Raw genomic sequence first — 15745 nt, forward strand, 5'->3', positions numbered from 1 at the left:
TTCAGTGAACACACACACATGCGCACACACACAATTACTCTGTTGACTGGCCAGCTGATAAATTATCCAGCACAACAGGTCATTGCAATATGAAATTATAAAAAATATATATATATTTTTTTATATCAGCAGCCTGAAACCACAGACAATAAAAGCTAAGATGAACTCACTAAGTGGCACTGTTGTTGGTAATTTTGGTAATATATCAACGATAAAAAATAAAACAATCTTTTCCGCCTATTTATTTATTTATTTATTTTGTTTTACCCACTGTATATGTTCTGGTTTTATGTGTTTGTATTACTCTGTCATGTACTAAGGAAAAAACAACAACAACAACAATAAATAATAATAATAATAATAATAATAATAATATTCTAAATATTTTTATTTTCAGGCATGTTTCATTGTTTTAGTTTAAATATTAGTACCTGTAATATTAACTCTGTATCTCGGTTAAACCATCCTGTGCAAATGTTTACACCAAATGATTTTTATTCCACTGTGAAACGTTTATCAATGAATGTTTGTTTGTTGTAATACAGGGATGTCAAACTCAATTCCTGGAAGGCCGCAGCCCTGCACAGTTTAGTTCCAACCCTGCTCCAACACACTTACCTGTAGGTTTCAAACAAGCCTGAAGGACTCAATTAGCTTGATCAGTTGCGTTTAATTAGAGTTGGAACTAAACTGTGCAGGGCTGCAGCCATCCAGGAACTGAGTTTGACATCCGTTGTAATATTTTTCTCAATTCTGAGACTGCTGAGACTGAGAAAGCCTTAGAAAGAGCCTTAGCTAGTTTAGCTAAGGTGAAGTGACTCTTTTTTACACAAAAAAATTTGTCATTTAGGTGCATTTCCATCAAGCTGTTGTGGATGGCTGTAGTATCGGTAACCTACCAACCAACAGTAAACAAGGCAAGCACGATTGACCCTTTTCACATATCCTGGTTTCTCACTAGCGGAAGATGTCATAGCTGGGTAAACTTAAGAGTGCAGTGAATGGGAGAGTACAACAAATATTTTTTACAACCCTATTTGCTGAAATAATAAAAGAAAAACTCCAAAATGCACTGTGATTCATCTTAAGATTTATTTGGTTCATTTTGAATTCCATGTTTGATGTGAACCAAGCTATGTTGGCTAATCAGAAAGCAAATAAATCAGCATAAAACAGTCTGTTATAACAGAGACACTTCCTGGAGATGTGGATGTGTCTTTACAAAAATACACTCTGGAATATCCCTTTAAAAAAATATTAATCTAAATAAAATTAAAGTGAAATATTGACATTTTCCGAGAAACCTATATTAAAATTTCACTATTAAATGACAAACTCTGTTGGAAGGATGAAAGAACTCAGAAACTCATGGTAAGAATAGAGATGTCTGCATATTTGTGCTATAAAAATTGCTTAAAACACCGTAATATTTTAGAAAAGGTAGGTAAAGTTTGCATAACTAATGAATGATCTTATCACCCCCATAAGTAAATAAGATAAGTAAGTAAATTTCGAGTAAGTAAAAAGAAAGTAAATAAAATAAGTAAAAATGATTACCTGACCAGCGCATTAATGGCAGCCCCCACTGATATAACAGAGAAATTATGGAAAAAACCCTGTAAAATAACAGCACTTAAATTACAGAACTTTATCATTAAATAACGGATATTTAATTAAATAAAAATTTATCAGAAATTGAAATTTAAGGAAATTTCTGTAATTTAATATTCGATATTTTACTGTATATTTCTGTAATTTAACGGCCGTTTTTTAACATTTTTTTTTTCGGCACCCCAGCTGAAGGACATAAACTGTAAAATTACAGATTTTTTTTTTTCAGTGCACAATAAACAAGAAAAAATGATTTAATCTTGTGTCACAATGCCTATTAGTGGTTTATAAATACTGACAACACCCTACGTCAAGGAAATTGTGCCGAAATCATGACATTCGTGTGATCTGACCAGGGCTGTATACACTCAATAATTCAACAGCCCCTCATAATCTATCATTATTATTCTTATGCATTGCTGACTTAACTCCCATTTTTAAAGTAACAAACCTAGCGGGTCACAAACTGCTAGTGTAGGAAAACAAAAGTGAACATGCACTAGATTATACGAAAGAGGGAAAAAAGCATTTTATCTAGCAATAAGCGAATCTCCCAATCAGGCAGCGGCGCTCAGAAACGAGCAGTAATGAGACGAAGCAGAGCAGGTTCTGCCTCAACACATCCAGTTAAAATCCAATCTGAGCGACTGCAGGCGGAGAGGCCACAAACAACCTGCCTTAATTAATACGCCACAATAAAAGCAGCATAACTGCTAAAAAAGCACAGCCGCTCTGTATCGCTCGCCATCCTCCATTCAGGATTCTGCTCAACTGCGTTTACTTTCAAGAGTGGGAGTTATTTTAACGTATACACTATATTCATAGGTTCAGCGTTAGGAATATTTAGAGATGTTTCCGGTCACCAAGACTGCATTTATTTCTACAAACATGTAGCAAAAAAAAACTACAAGCATTACTGAGAAATGTTTTTATAGTCAAACTGTTTAGCCTACCAGTACATTTCTTTAACATTTTAACCAATTCTTTTGTAATAGAGAGTATTTTTTAACACATTTTTAACGTAATTGTTTCAATAATTCATTTCTAATAACTGATCTCTTTTGTCTTTGTCAAAATGACAGTGCATAATATTTTACTAGACATTTTTCAAGATGCTTATTCTATTTAGCTTAAAGTGACATTTTTTATTTTTTATTTTTTTTTAGTTTATTTGTTTACAGGGTCAATGCACATTAATAAACGTTACTGTAAAATGTGCCAGAATTAGCCAAGAATGGCTATTTTTCATCCGTAGAGATGTTAAAGAAAACAAGTAATGTTTTTGTTAAATGTTAAAAAGTCACACCTAAAATAGAAGCACAACATTAAACATTAAATACACTTTCATATAAAAAATACAGTTAAAAAAGTAAAGAAAAGAAAAGAAAAAAAAGAACAGACTGATGGCAGCAGAGGACAAAAAGCCTAAGACAACAGTACACATGTGTCAAGAATACAGTACTAATGCTGACAATGCTGATTTGTCAATAACCAATTTTTAACATGAGACTGAAAAGAACGAAAAGTGCATGATCTTCTAATTGTTGGTGGGATGGAGTTCCATTCCCTAGTAGCTCTCCCTGAAAAAACAGCTTGACTGAATTTCCTTTTTTTTCAGAGGAATAATGCAGTCCTCTCTGTCACCTCCTCTAGTAATTCGGTGAGCAGTCGTTCTAATATTTACAAACTGATTTATTGGTGAAGTCGGGTTATGTAAAGTCTTAAACATTAAACAGATATGTACATATTTAATTAAATTTTCCCAACTAAGCAGGTTGTATTTCTTTAATATTAAACAATGGTGATATCGAACTGATTTCTTACCAAGGGTTTTTATGGATTGTTTGTATAAAGATTCAAGTGGCTTCAGAGTAGTGATGCTGGCTTGGGACCAAGTGGTTAAACAATAAGTGATGTGAGAAATGATCATGGAGTGATAATAGATTAGGGCAGCCTCACATGACATCTGATCACAAATAAATCTAAAATTCGCTAAACTGAATCTGACCCGGTTACAAACCTTTTTAACCTGAGACTGAAATGATAGTTTTGAATCTATTAAAACTCCAAGGTACTTGTACTCAGATACAACTTGTAATCTTTCCCCTGATACAAATACATCTGGTACTACACTTACCCTACCATTGTTAGAAAAAAACATACACACGGTTTTAGAGATTTAAACACTTAATTAGGTTAACTAGGCAAGATAAGATAATTAAGTAAGTCACTATATAACAATGGTTTGTTCTGTAGAGAGTTAAAAAAATATTGCTTAAGGAGGCTAATAATATTGACCTTAAAATGGTTTTTAAAAAAAATGTAAACTGCTAGCCGAAATAAAACAAATAAGAAATATATAGATATATAATATATATAGAAAATATTGTGAACATGTCTTTAATCCGTTAAATATCCTTAATCCAAATAAATATTGCATCAGAAGGCTAATAAATTTATTTAAGACCTCATCGCCACTTCAACTTCTAATCAGTATCAAAACTTTTAGCTTGATAAACAGTTGTTAATAATCAGTTGTAGTTAAATAGATCAATGGAGCACAACCCTGCAAAACAACTCAGATAAGCTCGGAAGAAACAAAGCTTGAGAGAATGAATTACGCGGTTGTTTTCAGTGACAGGCTTCAGCCACTGTTTAAACTTGTTTTTCACCTTACATTTTCCCATTTTGCTGTCTTTAGTTTCGCTCTATGGTTTCGCTACATGTGCAGAGCGTCACATCACCTTCGCATATTACGCCACAGCGACCACTGAGCCACCGTGCCACCCTATTATATACTATATATATCAGTCACTTGCTGTTTTCGCTGTTTTCAAGAAACGACTAAAAAACTCAACTATTTAGTCTCCACTTCACTTCCTAATATGCAATTGCCTCTTTGGATATACCACTAACTGTACTCAAAAAAAAAAAAAAAAAATTACTAAAATTTTACAAAAAATAAAAAATAAAAATTACTAAAATATTACTAATACTTTCCTTCTTAGACTGTACAGACCTGACACTTGCCTATAGCACTTACTCATTGTTGCTCTTAAATAGTCTACATAGTTGTGTAAATTGCTTCCTTGACCTTATTTGTAAGCCGCTTTGGATAAAAGCGTCAGCTAAATGACTAAATGTAAATGTAATATAACTTGAAAATACTTGAAAACTACTTTTAGAAAAAAAATGATCTGAAATTTCATCTGCTTGTAGAAGATTAAATTTTTTTTTTTAAGTAAAATCATTTATGTAAAGATCATCAAAAGTGCTGGCAAAGATTTCATTTCGTTTCGGCTTACTCCCTTTATTAATCCGGGGTCACCACTGCGGAATGAACCGCCAACTTCACAACGTGAAGTGTGGTGAACTGATGCCCTTCCAAACACAGTCATTTCTGTTGAATACTATGACAAATCAGCTGTTTAAGAATGCGCTAAGTGGCGCTTAAAGGTTAGCGGGAAATGGAAGTTTTTAAAATGTCAGTACCGGGACAACACTATTACAGACAACATGAGGGTGTGCTACAGAGGACTGCATTGTTTTATTGCTCACTTTACATAGGCTGAAGCAGGGTAGCGTGCGTCATCACAGTGTTCACCTGGTGCCATGAGCTGAAGCTTAGAAGGACACTCAGAGGTGGGTAAAGTATCCAAAATGTATACTCAAGTAAAAGTACAAGTACTTGCAGAAATTTATACTCAAGTAAAAGTAAAATCTTAAAAGTTACTCGAGTGAGAGTAAAAAAGTATTTGATGAAATATAATAAAAAATAATATAATCAAAATAATTTGCCCTCCTGTGAATTTTTTTCTTTTCATATATTTCCCAAATGATGTTTACCAGAGCAAGACATTCTTCACAGTACTTCTTATATTTTTTCTTCTGGTAAAAGTCTTATTTGTTTTATATCGACTTAAATAAAATCAGTTTTTAATGTTTTTAAAACCATTTTAACTCTAACTTGCTGAATTAACTTACTGCAGTTGAGCCTTTTAATGTCACTTTAAGCTGCATACTAGTGTCTTGAAAAATATCTAGTCAAATATTATGTGCTGTCATCATGGCATAAGATAAAAGAAATCAGCCATTAAATATTAGTTATTAAAACTATAGAAATGTGTTGATAAAATCTTTCTGTTAAATAAAAATTGGGGAGAATATAGAGGTGGACTAATAATTCTACATACAAGTCATTAACACACTGTTAACCATTAAACATATAACACTTCAATTTTTTTTTTTTTTTACATAAAAATAGTGTTTAAATGTGATATTTTTAATGTTTAACAGTGTAACAGGTAATCAGGTATTCCATTATACAGCAGTTTCTTTGGTTGACCCATAGGTATCATTAATAAGGTTCAAATTGGGACGTGTTTTATTAGGTTGGAGCTGTAACTCATGTATATGTTGCAATGTCAGTTCGATGTAAAGCGTTTTCAAACTATTCTTGTTGACATCTTGGAGTGAAAACATGGTCTGATAAACTCACTACACAGACAGCGTGACCGTCCTTCTCACATACGCAGATGGCCATGGCTTGACCGCAGTATAAACTCACACAATTTTTTTAACTTCAGCCATTATTCCAACATAGAAACCTCTCAGTGTGGCACCTCACGATTTGCAAACAAGTCATATGAATCATATTTATTATCATTTGACAGTAACGGAGGAACGCTGCCAAATGTAGATAAGAATAAAGATTTTTTTCTAATAATTTACTTGAGTAAGAGTAAAAGTAAACATTTTTAAATGTACTCAAAAAGTACACGTTACCCAACAGTTTTACGCAAGTAAATGTAACGAAGTATATGTAATTCGTTACTACCCACCTCCTAGGACAATTAAGCATATTGCTCTTAAAGAGATCGTGATGTTGTTTGATGGCTAATCTGCCTTTAATTGTTTAAATTAAACACAACTGAATGATATTAGTGATGTTTACACCATATCTGCACTTTGAAATCGTAGTAACAGCTGGAGGTTTGTAGTCCACAGCATGTTACTGCAATGTTTAAAGTGCTGATCCAATACTTCTGGGTTTTTTCCCACCACAGCCTCGCTTTCGTGTTATAAAATGGCAGCCGCGTGAAATAAAGCTTGCGTCACTACTTCTGTGTCAAGTGACCCAGGGCGCATGCCCATGGCACATGCAACGCAAGTGCATTTATACTCCTCTGTTGGTCTGTATACTATCTCTGTTGGTCTGCATTAACAATTCCAAAACGCTAGTTGGCAGTGGGGTGTTAATGTGTCTCTGTGTCGAGTTTCTTCACTGCTGTTTTGATTTGCTGAACACTTCCTGGATGTACAAGTGGCTCAAACTCGCTCATTTTGAGGCAGGAACCGTCGGACGTGAAACAACTTTAACTATGAGGTAAACACAAAATAAAACTTTCCATCTGGAGCTCCTTCAATTGGATCGCGCCACTCGCGCGGCTCTCGGTCAGCGATATCAAGCCGACCAATTACAGCTTGTGCTACGCGTCGGTGCGATGTGTAGATACGTTTTTTGAGAGGTGCACGTCAGCGAAGCCGTCGGCCACGGCGTAGGGCTATGCGTCAATGCTTAGGCTGCGCCGTAGCATACGCGTGCGCTTGACTCAGAGAAGTATAAATCAGCCTTAAGCGTAAAGCAAGGATTGTGGCCTATACCAATGTTTTACCAAACTAAGGCCATGAAACCCCCTCGTTTCAGCAGGGTGTTTTCACACCTCTACTTTGGAAAAAATCAGAAAAGTGGGCGTGTCCAGCTCTGTTTAGGGGGGAGTTTCGGAGGAAGAAAAGTTGGATGGTGTGGGAGTGTCTATTTGGACACGCGCTAGTTTCAGAGTCAAAACACACACAAACAGGAGAAAGTGATGGTGTTTAACCTACATGGACATCTGTAGTCAAATTATTTGCCAAATGATTAAATGTTGGACTTTAACTGCAGTTTGGCTCTTTCATTCAGGGAATTCATTCATGCCCCTCCCGACAAAAGAGATATTTGATTCGAGGAACTGCTCTAAGCGTGTATTTTTCATGCAATGTTTGATACCGCTCGGTGAATGAGAGGAAAAAAACCCTCCACATTTCCCGGAAACTTAGATGCACACAGCAGGTAGCGTCAGAAAGCCGCGTGTGTTATTCCGGTCACAAAATGCGGTAAAAATCCTACACGAGGTTAAAGTTTGGTTGTGGTGCTAACATGTTTGCACTCGGTGCAATAGTTAACTTAGTTCGATACGAACACACTGAATAAACAAAGAGCACTGGACGCTCGCTTACCAAAAACGTAGAGACAGGACAATCACCAGCAACTAGAGCCGCGTCTTTATTAAGAGAAGACTACAAGCGAATCCGGATCTCAGTGTTTGCAGATGAGAACAGCTCTCAGGTAAACAATAATCCTCCTTAGACACGTAAGTTATTGTTGTTGAGTGTCGCGTACACTGTTAATCCACACGTGACTCCAGCTGCGCTCTCACAGAGAGAAAATGAAAACAAAACTTAACTGCAGCAAACTATAAAAGCAACACTTCACGCTTGTTTTGCCAACACAACTCTGTCGTCTAAACACTGTGACAGTAATGAATATTCATGAAGTTGCACAATAGAGCGCGCTGATTGGTTTGAACCAAGCCTTACTCATGCATTAATGCATCACACTGTAAGATGTAATAAGACACACTCTGGTACAGACGTCCAGTCTGCACGCTGTAATACAGGCTATTATGTCATGACCGTGACGCAGCTACAAAAATTCGTTTCAAACCGGAAGTACGAATTTGCTTGTAATAACGCAGAAACAACCAATTTACACTTTAGTGAAATATAGGTGTCCTAATAGTGTTTTTAGCAGTGTGGGACACATATACGACTGTCAACAGCTCTTAAAATGTGTTCTGGTGTTTCGTGACCCTTTAATTCTGACAACCAATAGTAGGGACAGACGTTTTCCTCTGGGTCACCAGCGCTGCTCCTCTGCCACATCTGGAGCTGCCAGTGACCCGATTGCTATTCTGTCAGAGCAGCGTCCACATCAGCACAGATCCATCAACAGCACAGCGCCACCGCCGCTGGGACGAGCTGTGTGTGTGCTGCCTTACAAACTCTACTGTCTACAGCCCAGCACCAGCAGCACTGCACTGCACTCCGGCCCGGGACTATAGAGATGCTGGCTGGTGTGTAAGAATCAGCGGGCAGCTGGGAGGAACCAGACCTGCCTGTGCCATCTGTAAATGTCAGCCGCCGCGTTTGCTCATTTTACACATCATTAAAGGCAATATTCCTAACCTGTATTAGAGCAATCAGCACGCGCACATTACTGACATGGGCCTGGGGGGATACGGGACAAACGCACATGCACACACACTGTCACAGTGTAAACAATAACACCCCTTAGAGACAGACGGACAGACATATAACCACACAAACACACACGCACGCACGCACGCACGCACGCACGCACACACACACACACACACACACACACACACACACACACACACACACAAAGTGTAAACAATAACCATCCTTACAGACAGACAAACATGCTCACACACTCATTGTATTAACAACAACACTTACACTTACAAACACACACACACACACACACACACACACACACACACACACACACACACACAAAGTGTAAATAATAACACCCCTTGAAGACATACAGAAAGACACACACACTAAGTGTAAACAATAACATCACTCACAGGCATACACGCACACACACACACATGCACACACATTGTAAATAGTAACACTCCTTACATACAGACAGAAAGAAACACACACTCAGTGCAAACAATAACATTCTTTACACACATACACACTGTAAACAATAAGACTCCTTGTCGGCAGACAGATAGACACACAGATACACAATCACACACACACACACACGCACACACTAATAATTAAATAACAACACTTGTTACCAATCAACATACATACTGACACAACCACACACACACGCAGTGTAAACCGACACACACATAGACTCAGTCTAAACAACAGCATCCCTTACGGACACACACACACACACACACACACACACACACACACACTCACACACTCACACACTCACACACTCACACACACACACACACACACACACACACACACACACACACACACACACACACACACACACTGATTCATTGAATCTATTGAATTGCCTCCCAATCTACACAAATACTGCAGAAGACCTGATGGAACCAACATGGACTCAAGATTCTTAGATAAATCAGTCAAGTTTGGTGAAGGAAAAATCATGGTTTGGGGTTACATTCAGTATAGGGGTGTGCGAGAGATCTATATCAACAGCCTGAGCTATCAAGACATTTGTGCTGCCCATTACGTTACAAACCACAAGAGAGGGCAAATTCTTCAGCAGGATAGCGCTCCTTCTCATACTTCAGCCTCCACATCAAAGATCCTGAAAGCAAAGAAGGTCAAGGTGCTCCAGGGTTGTCCAGCCCAGTCACAAGATATGAGCATTATTGAGCATGTCTGGGGTAAGATTGAAGATGAATGCAAAGACTCTTGATTAACTCTAGGAGTCCTGCAAGAACACTTTCTTTTCCATTCCAGATGACTTTATTAATAAGTAATTTGCGTCATCGCAGAGATGTGTGGATGCAGTCCTCCAGGCTCATGGGAGTCATACACAATATTAATTCTTTCTCCACTTCAGCATGACTTTATATTCTATACTATACATTATACCATTATATTCTATATCAGACCTTACTCTCCTAATGAAATAATTATAAATCAAGGCATGATCGTATTTTATTTAGGTGAAATAAGCGTGATCTAGAGGCCCTTGCCTTTCAGTTCTGGTACCAAACGATCAACTAGAAGCTAATTTATCATTTGTTGTTCCTAAAACTTGGATAGGCGACAAGACTTTTGTCAGGTAGTGTATGTTTAGATGTCTGATACCAGACTAGCAGAATAGATTTTTTTGCCACAAAATATATTAAATGTAATCATATGTCTAAAAACCAGATGAATGTAAATCTGTAATTTAAATATAAAAAAATAATAATTGTTAATACTAATAAATGTTAATAATAATAAGTAATTTTTTACCTATTCATGTATTTATTTTTTCAGCTATTCTAAGTTATATCCAGTAATGATCTAAAATATACACAATTTGCAATCCACACTATAAAGAGTTCCATTTAATCTAGTTTGATGTTATATATTATGTTCATTGCAATATAATAAGAAATCAGTTGTGCAATGCGAATGCAGGTCTTTTTAAAGTACAAATAAAAAAAACATCCAGATTTGCTCGTAGCACATGTTTCCTGTGGAATAGCAGATTAATCAATCTTCAGTCTGGCAGAGCAGATCTCTTTACTGTACAGGAGCACTAAAGGCATTAAAGCAGCTGTCAGTCGACTCGCAGGGAACCCTGGATCATCTTTAAACCCCTGAGATGTTCATTACACCGTCGTACATCCAGCAGGAACGAGATGCTCCACTGAAGCCATTCGAATGGAGAGAATTAAAGACCTGTTAGCTGTCCAACTGAACTCAAAATAAAGGTCTAAAAAGGGAATCAGAAGAACCAATTCGAAAGATCTGATTCACCAACTACTTAAAGCTCACGTTTACTTCATTTAGCCCTTAAGCCAAACAACTTAGGGGCGTACTCACACTATGCTATTTGAACCGTGCTCAGGCCCGTATCCCGAATCGTTTGAGAAGTGTGAGTGCTCTAAATAGGGCTCAGGCACAGTTCAGTTGGCCGGCCCTGACCCGATTGGAAGAGGTGTGCCAGAGCACGGTTCATTTGGTCTTAATAAATCCATATGAAGCAGTCCCATGAAAGTCGCGTCTCGTCTGAGCCCAAAACTGAAGACAAGACACAACTTTTACAGGACTGTTTCATATGAATTTATTAATCATTCAATGAATGCAGACTGTCGTATATTATTGAAGATGCAAACCCCTCACTGCACGACAGCTGCACCTTCAGCAAACCTCCTAATTCCTGCAGCACGAGGACTTTATGGTTGTTTATAAGCGTCAAAAGTGGCTGATCTGTTCGGCGAAATATTTGACTGCATGTCACTGCATATCAAACGACTAAAACAATATTACTAAAGAAAACTCCACTGTGCTGAGCGAGAGCGCTAAACTGAACAGCGCATTATCGATGACGTAAGCGTGCTCAGGCCCAAATGTAATGTGAGTGCGGGCCATCGGGGGAGACAGGCATACTGTGGGGTACATAGTGTGAGTACACCCTAATAGACTAAGCCCCTCCCCTCAAAAACAGATGAGCCAATCTCTGTTGAAGGGACAAGACAAATTATCAGACGATCACTAAGAAAGTGGCATTGTCAACGTGGTTGAGAAACACTGCTTAGGACTAACATTGAAATACAATGACCTCCAACACAAAAAGCCTAAATTACCTCTGATTATTTGTGAATCAGCCCTGTAAAATAAAAACTCTTCCAGACACTTCTCAGAGACGTTCGCTCATGAACCAGAGCACACACAAAAAAAAAAGTTACCTCACCTTCTTAGAGAGCGACAGCACGTTTGATTTATGATGCTTCACAACAGCTAAAATTCGATTTCTGCCAGCATTCGCCGCTTTTGATTGCCCCGTAAATGAGATAAACTGATAGCAATTTATTCAAGGATCTGAGCGCCCCCCCCCCCTCCCCGTCTCTCCTACTCTTCTGCCTTCATCGGATCCAAGCGGCTCCATGTGAGTGATTCTCATACTTAAGCAATATGTCTGTATTCTGCATGCACTCACTAGAACAGACAAGCGCACACTAATAGAACCTTTCACACTGTACCGAAGCAAAGACGCCAACGCTCATAATGGAAGTTCACACAAAACACACCACTGTTAGTTATTCTGCCGGATGACCAAACGTGGCTCCAGAAATCAGAAGCTAGAGCTCGTATTCTTGAGGAACTGTCAATTAAGTTATGCGTAATGAGACAGAACCGGCGTCTTTAACTGGTTCTGATGGGAAATGACCATGACTGCGATCCCTTGAGCTGTTAATGTCATTCATACGCATTTAAAACCAATAAAATAGTCACAACGGTGGAGCTGGATCATTTGAGGCTGTTTTAGCTCATGTAAAAACACAATTAAACTTGATCACGGCCACATTTGAAATGCCTTAATGGACGTAGAAAAGCAATACTCGCAGTTTGTGAGCAGTTTTTGTAAGTTAATCGCTCTTATGTACCACTTTAAGACATTTAATGCTTGATCATAGACGTGTGATTTTGATTTTGATGGGTGTTTCACAATTTTTCGGTTAAGATTTTTCGGTTACAAGATGTAAAAGGAGTCTCTGATGTCCATACACTACCTGATAAAAGTCTTTGTTGATCCCAGTTGTAAGAGCAACAAATAAACAGATAATAACTCGACTTCTAGTTGATCATTTGGAAAAGTGGCAGATTTTTCAGATCAATCATCTGTTGAACTGCATCCCAATCATCACAAATACTGCAAAAGACCTATTGGAACCCGCATGGACCCAAGCTTCTCACAGAAATCAGTCAAGTTTGGTGCAGGAAAAATCATGGTTTGGGGTTACATTCAGTATGGGGGTGTGCAAGAGATCTGCAGACTGGATGGCAACATCAACAGTCTGAGGTATCAAGACATTTGTGTTGCATATTTAAGGGGTTCTCAACCTTTTTCACTTAAAGGTCCACATTTTCTCCAAACATTCTTTGAAGGCCTGAACTGATTGTCTAGAGAAAATGCTTATTTTAAAGCTTTATTTATTAGCAAAACATTTATTTTGCCTTCTATTATTCTCTTATTTTTCTACATCATTTTATACAAAAAAAAACCTGAAACATTGTGCCTGTATGTATGTATATATATATTTAAATATAATATAAAATATAATATATATATATATATATATATATATATATATATATATATATATATATATATATATATATATATATATATTATATTTTGTATTATATTATTATATTTTATATTATATATAAACGCAATGACAGGTTCAAAGCTCCAGAATTGTTTAGTTATCCTTCACAACTGCTTTGAATTAGACTGACTTCTATTCATCTATTGATTTATATCCATTAAAAAAACAACCTAACCCTTAATATAAAAGACAGTAAAAACCCTCTAAATCTGTTGAAACACATCGATCTGAAGGCGGTTTGGTTTGTTGCTAGACATTATTGGAGTTCGCTGACAGGAACAGTGAACAGCTGTTCACTACTGAAACACCACAGAGTCTCGCTAGATCTTCCTGTACGGACGCGCTTCAGCTATAAAACCCTCACAAGACGCTAATTTGGACAACTGTGTGGACATTTTAAAGTATTCACATAAAGAGAGCGCGCAGAGTTAATAAGCTATCTGAGTCATTGCAGAGATGTATGGATGCAGTCGGCCAAGCTCATGGGAGTCGCACACAATATTAATTCTGTTTCCACTGCACCATGACTTTATATTCTATACTGGACATTATTTCTGTTAAGTGACAAGACTTTTGTACAAGCAAAGTCAGACCTTACTGTGCAATTAAATAATTACAAATCAAGGCATGATCATATTATATTTTGGTAAAATAAGCGTAATCTAGAGGCCTTTGCCTTTCATATAAGCCACTTCTGATATCAAATGATCATCTAGAAGTCAAGTTATGATTAGTTGTTACTAAAACTTGGATAGGCGACAAGACTTTTGTCAGGTAGTGTAGAGTGTGTATGTGAGGTTTCACCTCAAAATAACACACAAATAATGTTTTAGAACTCTTTGAAACGGCCTCTTTTAGACTTTGATCCTAATTGTGTCGTTTGGCGCTTTAAATTCACATGACATTTTACTCCCACCCTCATATCAAAAAGTACAATGATTAGGCATTCGCCACAAACCCAAACTGATATAGAATCAAGTTCACATTTGCATTCACAGCGATATATATATATATATATATATATATATATATATATATATATATATATATATATATATACAGTTGAAGTCAGAATTATTAGCCCCCTTAAATTTTTTATCATTTTTTTAAATATTTTCCAAATGATGTTTAACAGAGCAAGGACATTTTCACAGTATGTCTGATAATATTTTTTTCTCTCGAAAAAGTCTTATTTGTTTTATTTCAGCTAGAATAAAAGCAGTTTTTCATTTTTTAAATAGCATTTTAGGGACAAAATTATTAGCTCCTTCAAGCTAAATTTTTTTTCAATAGTCTACAGAACAATTGTTCTGCCTAATTACCCTAACCTGCCTAGTTAACCTAACTAACCTAGGCAAGCCTTTAAATGTCACTTTAAGCTGTATAGAAGTGTCTTGAAAAATATCTAGTAAAATATTATTTACTGTCATCATGGCAAAGATAAAATAAATCAGTTATTAGAAATGAGTTATTAAAACTATTATGTTTAGGAATGAGTTGAAAAAAATCTTCTCTCTGTTAAACAGAAAATGGGGGAAAAATAAACAGAGGGGCTAATAATTGAGAGAGAGAGAGAGAGAGAGAGAGAGAGAGAGAGAGAAAGAGAGAGAGAGAGAGAGAGAGGATATGATACTATACTCTTGTCTTATAAGCAAGCGAAGTAACAATACAACAACAACAACAACAACAACAAAATCTATACAGGGATAATTTTTGCTTTCTTAACTTGAATAATTAGGTCATTTTGCACTGAAAAACAATATTTATTGGATGTAACTGGTTGCTAACTGTTCAAATAGGCTGAATTTAAACAAACAAATTAAGTTGAAAATTACTAAATGTAATTTTTTCATTTAAGTTTAGCCAATGTCAATTCCTTGCAATCACGTGCTTAAAAAAAAAAGGAAATCCAATTAATCATTCTTTTCAGTGTGCACTAAAAATAATGCAGGGCTCCACACAATTCATTCCCGCTGTCGCAACACAAATCGATTAAGTTACCTTGACTAATTTAAGTGGTTGGAACATAAAACAGTTAAGCTGTCCCAAAAAAATCTCAAGAATTGTGTTGCGTCAACTCATTTTAAATAAGTAGCTTGAACAAGCAGCAAAAATCATTACTGGAGTGTAATAAGCTTCATCATAGAGTCAATGCTTCTAGACTCTGA

At 36.7% G+C, this 15745-nt stretch overlaps 1 protein-coding gene across 1 annotated transcript in view; it reads right to left on the reverse strand.

Moving 5' to 3' along the window:
- Positions 1-15745, reverse strand: part of agap3 (ArfGAP with GTPase domain, ankyrin repeat and PH domain 3) — a gene marked incomplete in the record, with an annotated part of 350962 nt that overhangs the window by 56099 nt on the left and 279118 nt on the right.

This window comes from Danio rerio, chromosome 24, assembly GCF_052040795.2.
Source record: "Danio rerio strain M-AB ecotype USA chromosome 24, GRCz13ab, whole genome shotgun sequence".
Taxonomy (NCBI): Eukaryota; Metazoa; Chordata; class Actinopteri; order Cypriniformes; family Danionidae; genus Danio; species Danio rerio.